The sequence below is a fragment of the Odocoileus virginianus genome, chromosome 6 (genome assembly GCF_023699985.2).
Source record: "Odocoileus virginianus isolate 20LAN1187 ecotype Illinois chromosome 6, Ovbor_1.2, whole genome shotgun sequence".
NCBI lineage: Eukaryota > Metazoa > Chordata > Mammalia > Artiodactyla > Cervidae > Odocoileus > Odocoileus virginianus.
In genome coordinates this window covers 86867164-86877571 of record NC_069679.1, presented here as the reverse complement: position 1 = coordinate 86877571, position 10408 = coordinate 86867164, and positions in this window count along the sequence as shown.

The window sequence follows — 10408 nt, the reverse complement described above, 5'->3', positions numbered from 1 at the left end:
AACTTTTTGGCCAACGCAATGCATTTTGACAAGCCTCGTGTGTCCGGGCCCCTTCCCCTCCGTCACCGTCGCCTGGGTTACACGCTGTCGCCATTTCAGGTCTGGACCTTCCCCTTCCCCTCCGTCACCAACGCCTGGGTTACACGCTGTCGCCGTTTCAGGTCTGGACCTTCCCCTTCCCCTCCGTCACCAACGCCTGGGTTACACGCTGTCGCTGTTTCAGGTCTGGACCTTCTCCTTCTCCTCCGTCACCGTCGCCTGGGTTACACGCTGTCGCCATTTCAGGTCTGGACCTTCCCCTTCCCCTCCGTCACCGTCGCCTGGGTTACACGCTGTCGCCATTTCAGGTCTGGACCTTGTCAATGGCTGTGCCACGGCTCTCCCCGACCCAGGCTCGTCCCGCCCCCATCCCACCCGACTGTGCGCGTGCGTGCCTGCTCAGCGTTCAGTCGTGCTCCACTCCTCGCGACCCCGTGGACCACAGCCTGCCAGAGGCTCCTCTGTCCGGGGGATTCTCCAGGCAAGGACACTGGAGTGCGTTCCCATTTCCTTCTCCAGGGGATCTTCCCCACCCAGGGATCGAACCTGCATCTCCAGCATTGGGAGGCGGGTTCTCTACCTCTGTGTCACCTCGGAAGCCCAGGGACCTGATTAATCTTTCTAAAATACAAGTCCAATCATGTCTCCCCTACTTGGAAAAAAAAGTTTTTGGCAACTTCCCATTACCCAGGGTTCCCTGAAGCCCAAATATCTGCAGGTCCTTCAGCCCTTGGCCTCAGACCCCCTTTCTGACTCCACACGGTCTTGTCTCCGTGGATTCTTCTTCTGCAGCCACACGGAGCTCCCACCATCTCCTAATGCACTGAGGTCTTGCACACGCAACTCCTCTTCCCGATCTCATCCGTTTGGATCTGAAACTGAAGGTCTTTCCTTGTAGTTTTGATCTCAAACTGCAAGCTTCTTTTCCTGCTCTGGGAAGAGGTCCTACCCAAGGTAGAAGAGGGTGAGGCCAATTCAGAGAAGGAGAGAGAGCAGAATCAACGCACAGAGTGAAGACACTGAGCACATCACTTGAGTTCCTGGATCCCGCCATGCCTGAAGCCAGCGTCACCTCAGGGTCCACTCTTGTAAACCGACAAGGAAGCCCAGCGCGTTGCAGGGGGAAATAACCCTGTCTGGGGACACAGGAGACCAGAAGCGTGTGGATCAGCTGGACGGATCTCCTAGGGAGCCTTGAGACTGCGCTGGGCCCACGCCGATGACCGAGGATAATCTTTCCAGCTCTAGATCCTTAATGCCACCGTATCTGCACAGTTCCTTTCTTCATGCCAGGTCACACAGGCACAGGCTCAGGAGGTTAGGACCTGGATGTCTTTGGTGGGAGGGGTGAAGGGCATTATGTTACCTACCACGTGGAGAACGTGCCCTCTGAAGCCAGAGGAGGGGGGCATTCACTGAGCGCATAAGTGAAGGAGGGCAGGGGAGCGTCCCCGAAGAGGGAACAGTGTGAATAAGGCTCCTGAGGCTGGGGGGAGAGTGGGGAGTCGAGGACTTTGAAAAAGGCGAGTGCAGCCGGCATGCAGGGGCCAGGAGCAGAACGTGAGCGAGGAGGCTGGGGAGGAAGGAGGCCAGGCTTCCATTGGCTTGGAGAGGACGTGGACTTTGGTCTTTCCTTAAAGCAACGTGGGGATGCTGTCAGAAGGATCTCCTGAGATTCCACGGGGAAATCTGGGTTGGAGCGGCCGTAATGGACACAGGGAGCCCTATGGAGGCCTGAGGGGACGGAAGCCACTTCCGCCGTCACCCCAGCCCCCTGGCCCTTCCAGGTAGCCCGTAGGAACCATACCCCCTTGCTCAGAAGCTTTCACGTTAACTTTAACGTGGGAGATTGCAGACACATACAGAAACAGAACCTACTGCAGGCCCACATACGCAGCTGCTGGCCGTAATAACTAGTCAACTCACGGCACCTCTTACAGCCTCTGTATTGCCCTACCCCAAGTTTATTTGAAGCAAATCCCAGGTATCCTATCATTTCATCTCAGTTTATTTCAACTTGTATCTGTAGCTGTGTTACGAATTCTTTAAAAAACAAAACCCATAATCGTCTGGGAGCTAATAAATCCCTGTGCTGGCTCACTGCATATCTGTGGAAGGAATGAATAATTTGCCATTTTGATAGTCTTATAGGAAGAATATATTGTTTCTCATCTTTGCCCTGAATTCCAAAGCACTCTATGTGTCAAAATCTGCATCCCCTCGGAGCACAGGATGTCCCTACTTGTGAACACCAAGCTGAGTCTGGTCCCACTCCACACCCTCTCTTGCCAACCGCTAAGCATCACTGCGACAAGTTGCAGGGCGCCGGGGGGAAATGCGTCCCGTTTTTCAGAGGGGCCGATAAAGGCCTTGCCCCAGCCCAGCTCCCAGGACGGCTGGAGCCTCGGGCTGGAGTTCATCCGGCCGGCTTCACAGTGACAGATGAAGTCCGGGCAGCCCCACAACCCACGTGCTCACTCTGCTGTCTCAGGACACCTGCTGCTGGGCCTCCTCCCCAAACAAGTGGGCGTGGGAGCGGGAGCGGCCTCTAACTACACCTTCCCTGCCATCTCTGGTTCTGGGACTGTTTCAAGGAGGAATGGAGTGCTGTTGACATCCTCACTCCTCAGAGATCCCCTCTCTGCCCTTCTCGCCACCAGAGCTTTTGCTGCCTGGCGATGCTCTGTTCCGGTTATCAACTGCTACCGATTCACACCAAACCCCCGAACATGGGGACTCAAAATAACAATCACTGTACTGCGCTCATGATCTGTAGAAGTACTTGGGCGGGCGGGCAATCCTGCTCCAGCTGGTGTCGCGCTGGGGTGTGCTTTGGCCTGGAGGATCCAAGAAGTGTTTGCTCGCATGTCTGGGGCCTGGGTGAGCACAGGTGGATTTGTCTTTCTGTAACTGTGGTCTCAGGGCCTCTTGCTTGTCCCCTCCGGCAGAGAAGGCAGACATCTGACATCACAGCTCGGGACTCCAAAAGCACGTGTTCCCAGAGACAGAGAGTGGAAGACACCTGCCTGGAAACTGGCTGAGTATCGCTTACTCTGCTAATGGTCAAGGCAGTTAAAGGAGGCCGTGAAACTGGATAATTAGGTAATTAGGGTTCTTTCTGCTGCAAATGACAAAAATGCTATTCAAATTATCTGATACCAAAAAGGGAATTTGTTGCATTATGTGACTGCAAACTTCGAGGTTGGGTTCAAGAGCAATTGGATCCAGTCACTCAGATGATCATCAATGATAAGCCTCTATCTCTTGCTCTCTTTTTCCTCTGTGTTGGTTTTATTTATACCAGCCCCACAAAAATGCAGGGGAGGGTTAGTTCTCTAAAGGGAAATCTGGGTACCACCAACAGAGGAAGGCAAGGCATCCTGAAAATGCAAAAGTGTTAAACACCGACCATAACCCACCCTTGGCTGCATCTCTCAAACACCAACTCGCCTATAAACCCAGCTTCAAAGGTGCCCGGCCCTACAGGGGGCAACAATTCGTGTGCAACAGTAAAGGCAGTCATCTCATTCTCCAGAGAGACAACCAAAGTCTTTTCTAGTTGCTGTATCTACGGCAGTCCTGGGCTTTCTTGGTGATGTGTGTTCCTCTCCGTTAGACCTCATGTGGCTCCTCGGGGTCTGCAGCCTTTGAGCAAATGACATAGTCAACCACCCACCAACACACCCGACAGACACCAGTGGGTAAAAGATCGGCTGTGTGCTCAGTCATGTTGGACTGCAGCCCGCCAGGCTCCTCTGTCCATGGGGTTCTCCAGGCAAGAATACTGGAGTGGGCTGCCATTTCCTCCTCCAGGGGATCTTCCCGACCCAGGGATTGAACCCGCATCTCCCACCTTGACAGATGGATTCTTTACCACTGAACCACGGGAGTAGCCCCAAAACCACTACAAAAACATTCATTTGAAAAAGGGAAACAAAAACCAATGGTCATTAACCCTGGGCATGTACCATATCCTGTTGGAGGGGGATAGAAAAGTTAGCTTCCTGCTCTGCCAATGGGATGAACTCCTTGACTAGAGGCTGCCTTGGGTTTTGATCTCCTTGATGCCCTCCAGAAACAGGAGAGACGGACCTTCGGGTGAATTGCTCTGCTGGGAACGCGGTTCTTTTGTAGCTGGTTTCCTGTTGGTGTAAGTCTATCGATAAGAAATGCATTCATGGGCAAGTAACAGAATGCCTGGTTAACAGTGGCTTAAACAAGCATGTGTTTATTTTTCTCACACAATAATACTTTAGAGGCAAGCAGTCACCAGGGTTAAATCAAGGGTCAATGAACTGTGATTCCTTGGCCTTTCTCCACAGATGGAGTGCTGCAGCTCTCGCTTGCATCATGGGAAGAAGGCAGAAGGGCAGTTCCAGTGTATCCATCTCCTTCTGTCATGAAATGCAGACGCCTTCCCAGAAGCCCTCCTAACTTCCGTTTAGATCTCTTTGGCCAGAAGCGTGTCTCACGGTCCCCTCTGACTGGAAGGGAAGCTGTGAAAGCTAGTCCCTTTTGTCCTTTGTTCCCCAAACAGATCTGAGATTCATGAGCAAGAAAGGCCTGAAAGTTGCCTTGGGGACCGAGTGCTGGGGTAGGAGGGAAGGTAATGTTTTTCAAAAGAAAGTTAGGGATCGATTACAACAGAAGGGAGTGTTGCAGGAACCAGAACTCGAGCAACCAAGCGCCACACTCGGAGAGCTGGAGAGCTCAGGTTTCCTCCGCCGGGCCCAGAGGAGTTAGCACTCAAGCGCTGAGCCCGAGCGAAGAGGTTACAGTTCTTATAGAACTACTATGGTGGGCAACACCAGCTGCTAACAGGCTGGTTTAAACTAAGGGATTTCATGCTCTTGGGAACAGCAGTCAGGATGGGCAGAGGGATGCCTGACCTTCACAGGGCCAGGCAAGATTAACCAGGTTTGCAGGGGCCGGGCGACTGCAAAGAGCAGGACACAGTGAGTGAGATAAGCTCATTGCCTAGTATTGCAAGCCCCCGCTTTCTGAGACTGCATGACCTATGTGATCCAGACTTGGCGAGGAGTAAGCTGAGTTACAGAGGCAGAAAGAGCAGGAGGTTATGTAAAATTTCAACTTTTCCTCTTCAGAAGGAAGAGGTGCCAGGTAGAGGAAAACAAACCCAATCTGTTTCTCACAATTGCTTATTGCAATTATCCCAACTGCTATTACAATCCCTCATCCACTATTTCTGGCTCTAAAAGTCTTTGGTCCTAAGGGCATACATGTTTTTTTTTTAATTATCTCTGAGTATAAATGTGCTGTGCTTATTCATTCAGCCGTGTCCTACTCTTTGTAACCCCATGGTCCGTAGCCCATCAGGCTCCTCTGTCCATGGGATTCTCCAGGCCAGAATACTGGAGTGGGTTGCCAGTTCCTCCTCCAGGGGATCCTCTGAACCCACAGATCGAACCCAGGTCTCCTGCTTTGCAGGCAGATTCTTTACCAGGTGAGCTACCAGGGAGCATAACTAAAATGATAATAAGAAGAACAACATCTCAAAGGAGTTTTAGATGTAAGATCAATGGCAACTTATTTTTAAAATAACACCTTCTTGCGATAACAGATAATGATAACTCGTGGCTTTATCAGCACTTTTGGGAAGGATGAGAAACGCCCCTCTCCCCCACCCCCATCCTGCAGTTAATATCCCGAGGTCCAGGGCTAAGAAGGCTTACGAGAGATTTTCAGATGAGTTTCATTATTTGCAGGCCGGATTAGTTGGCTAACCCCACGTGAGCGTCAAGGTCCTCTCAGGGTCCCCGGCCAGGGGCTCCCACGTGGTGGTCCCGGGGGCGTCTTTGGGGGGTGCAGTCCCGTGGAGCGGCCAGCCGCATAAAGTGGGTTGCAGTTCTAGGCCAGAGGAGCGCTGGAAAGGGGCAGAGAGGAGACGCTGCATCTGAGGGGCCCCCAGGGGATGAAGTTAATAGAACAGACATCTTCTTGGAAACCAAGTTAATTTCTGAAGCAAAGGCTAGAATAGACGTGGCTCTTTTTCCTCCCTACCCCACCCCCACCTAACCTGAACTAATAATAGAAGTGATTAGGGACAGGTCTGCTCTACACAACAGAGCAAGCCTGCCTCACAACAGCGGCCAGTCCTGTGAAAGAACACGTGGCCGCCTCTTCTTCCAGTGGGCTCAGCGAAAAAAAGAAGGCATCCAGCTGAAGACAGCAACCCTTGGCACTTCCTAGGTCCCATGGCCCTTTAAATTTATCACCCCACGGCAAGGGAGGAGAAATCCTTTTTAGGATTCATACTCAGGATTTTAATCTGTTTTCTATTTTTAATCTTTAGAAGGAAAAAGACAAGAAAGACCTCGTAAACTGAAAGAAGCATTATCTTTGCTGAAGTAATATCAGCTCTGAGAGAGAGTCAGTACAATTTAGCTTTCTAGGTTGTGGTGTTGTGTGTTTTTTTTTTAATTCGTTGCAACTCAGAGCAGGTGAAGACAAGAAGAGTTAGGAAGCTGGGGAAATGGGTCCAGGAAAGAGGGTCAGATGTATCAAGGGAGTCCCCCAAACCCCACGTCAGTCCTGCCCCCAGCTCCTCCTGCCTGGAGTGTACCTCCCCTTGGCGACCCCCCTCTGTGACCTGTCCTCGACATTTCTGCTGGCGTCTTCCCTGCCCTTGGTCTTCACGACGCTGCTCCTCTGCTTAGAAGCCTCACCGAACGCCACACTGTCTGCAGAAGAAAACGCAGACTGTCCAGCAACACTGCAGGGGCCCTGCTGCTCTCCGCTGCTCCAGCCCGCCTTTCCTGCTCTTTCTTTCTTTAAACTGGAGCATAATTGCTTTAGAAGGGCCACGCTCTTTCCTGCATTACAGTGGGCATCGGCCGTCACCTCTGTCGTTTGCACCCAGTTGACCTAGCCGAGCACAGAACGTGTTTTCTGTTCGGCTGTATTTGTCAAGCGAACGCTAACTAGCCTGACCATCACCTGCCCCTGCCCCTGACATTCGTTTCCATCTCCCCGGGTTTTACACATCCAAGCAGATTCTTTTGTTAGGATCCGCCCTCCCCGCTCCCTTCGCTTGGGAAACCGATGCTTATTCCTGAGCCTCCAACTCAAACGTCGCCTCTTTTCCATCACTTCTCTTGACACCTCTTCTACCACCCACACGCCGCGGCAGAAGGATTTTGGAGTTACCAGCCTCTTTCATGCCTTCTTCTGCTAGCAGTTCCTGCATTGTGTATTCCAACAGTCTGATTTGCCATAAAAAGATAATTGGGTTCCTGAGAAAATTTATTTTATCAAAACTGAATTTTAAAACCCATTGATGGGATAACAGATAAAAGGAAATAAGGTTAGGATATTCAAGGCTCACTATATCAGAGTTAGTTCTCCTGCAGGATTTTCAGTCATGAGGGTTCAGTTCAGTTCAGTCGCTCAGTCGTGTCTGACTCTTTTTGACCCCATGGATGGCAGCACACCGTGGATGGACAGGTCTCCCTGTCCATCACCAAATCCCGGAGTTTACTGAAACTCATGTCCTTTGAGCCGGTGATGCCATCCAACCATCTCATCCTCTATTGTCCCCTTCTCCTCCCGCCTTCAATCTTTCCTAGGATCAGGTTCTTTTCCAATGAGTAGGTCAGTTCTTCGCATCAGGTGGCCGAAGTATTGGGGTTTCAGCTTCAGCATCAGTCCTTCCGATGAACACTCAGGACCGATTTCTTTTAGGTGCTTTATAGCTATTGGGCTTCTCTGGTGGCTCAGCTGGTAAAGAATCCGCCTGCAATGCAGGAAACCTGGGTTCAGTCCCTGGGTTGGGAAGATCCCCTGGAGAAGGAAATAGCTACCCACTGCAATATTCTTGTCTGGAGAATCCCCATGGACAGAGGAGCCTGGCAGGGCTATAGTCCATGGGATTGCAAAGAGTCAGACATGACTGAACAACTCAGCACTGTATCAGGGGCTTCCCATGTGTGTATATAAATATATATATATATATGGCATTTCTGTGTGTGTGTATATATATAGATCTATGGCTATCAGGGGCTTCCCAGGTGGCGCTAGTGGTAAAGAACCCACCTGCCAATGCAGGAAGTGTCAGAGATAAGTATTTGACCCCTGGGTTGGGAAGATCCCCTGGAACAGGGCACGGCAACCCACACCAGTATTCTCGCCTGGAGAATCCCATGGCGGGCTACAACCCACAGGCTTTCAAAGCGCTGGACGTGACTGAAGCGTGTTGGACACAGCTTAGTACAGCACAACACACATAGCTCTCAGACTATTTAATGGCAAGCTGAAATACCGAATAGCTTGCTCAAGAAAGACAAGAATGAGTCCAAACATCTCATTTGCCTTATAAGCCACACACCCATGAGTCTCCCCAACTTCAATCATTTTGGCCTTGATCTTGCAACCTTGCTGGCATCAAAATCCTAACACAAAAGAACCCAGGCATGAACAGGTGTACAAAGGAAGAGGCACTCACTCGGCTGGGTGTCCCAGCGCTGAGCTCCTGGCTCCTGGCACCCTGCTCATCCGGGACTAACGCCCATCGACGAGCCTGTTGGCAATCAGGGTAATGCAAACTGTGCGGCTTCATTCACTGACCTTCCGGTCAATATCCAATTCAAGTATGAAAACTCTCTCTGTAGGGAAAGATCTCTGTTTTCTAATCTATTACCTTCCTTCTATGTGGGAGGACACCAAATCAGAGATGGTGTCCAACTCAACTTTGTCACCCCATTATTGCTGAATCGATAACAATATCCTGCAATATCCAGATAATTCGCTTTATTCTTGACTTTAGCTAGAATTTGCTTAGTGCCTAGACTTTTTTAGCATGAGTTAGATGCATTTCCATCCCTGTATCCCAGATCCAAACTCCTGTATTCTGATTACCAGATTTTGCCATGAGTAAAGAGTGGGTTTAATAAACAACTTCCTTGGATGCAAGGAGATCCAACCCGTCCATCCTAAAGGAAAGCAACCCTGAATATTCACTGAAAGGACTGATGCTAAAGCAAAGCTCCGATATTTTGGCCACCTGATGCAAAGAGCCGACTCATTGGAAAAGACCCTGATGCTGGGAAAGATTGAAGGCAAGAGGAAAAGGGGATGACAGAGGATGAGATGGTTGGATGGCATCACCGACTCAATGGACATGAGGTTGAGCAAGTTCCAGGAGTTGGTGATAGACAGGGAAGCCTGGCATGCTGCCGTCCATGGGGTCACAAAGAGTTGGACACGACTTAACGACTAAACAACAACAATCCTTCTATAATACAATGTTAATAATTGTTGAGACTATAGTAAACTCTTTACATGAATTAGCTCATCTGTGCTTCCCAGCAGCCCTGTAACATAGGTAATATTACTGACCCATTTTACAGAAGGGTAAACTGAAGCTTAGAGAGGTCAGTTATTTGTCCTATGCACAAATAAGTGGAAAATAATGACATAAAATAGCCATTCTAAAATCAGTATTCTGATTTTGAGTAGATCCCCTCGGCCTTTAGTTTCTTCATAGCTTTCCACCCCAGATAGAGAATCAACTCAAGGACTTCTGTGGCCGTCCAGTGGTTAAGACTCTGCACTCCCAGTGCCGGGGATTTGGGTTTGATCCCTGGCCAGGGAAACTGAGATCCCCTGTGCCATGCCCTGTGGCCAAAAATAAGAAGAAAAAGGTCAACTCATTGTTTGCATATTCATATATCTTGCAATTAGTTTATCTTGCAGAATTTAACTGCCTAATATTACGTATTTAATGAGTGCTTTGTTTGTATGGCATGGTAAATCGCTTCAGTCAGGTCCCACTCTTTGTGACCCCATGGGCTATAGCCCGCCAGGCTCCTCTGTCCATGGGATTCTCCAGGCAAGAATCCTGGAGTGGGCTGCCACGCCCTCCTCCAGGAGATCTTCCCGACTCAGGGATTGAACTCGCCTCTCCTGGGGCTCCTGCTCTTCAGGCAGATTCTTTACCACTGAGCCACAGGGGGAGCCTTCTTATGGCTGAAGTGAAGTGAAAGTGCAAGTCGCTCAGTCGTGTCCGACTCTTTGCGACCCCATGGACTATACAGCCCATGGAACTCTCCAGGCCAGAATACTGGAGTGGGTAGCCTATCCCTTCTCCAGGGGATCTTCGTGACCTAGGAATCGAACCAGGGTCTCCTGCATTGCAGGCAGATTCTTTACCAGCTGATCTATCAGGGAAGCCCTTTTTATGGGCTTTGTAAGAAAAGGGCTTTGTAAGCCCTTTTAAGAATTTGAACATTCTTAAGCTAAAATGACCATAGCTGTTTTCTGTAGCAGAAAACAGAGACCTTCAGTTATTCATTTTCCCAGGGTTGGGAGGGACCAAAGGTGTTTTCAAAGGAAAGTCTCGTCCATATCCAGG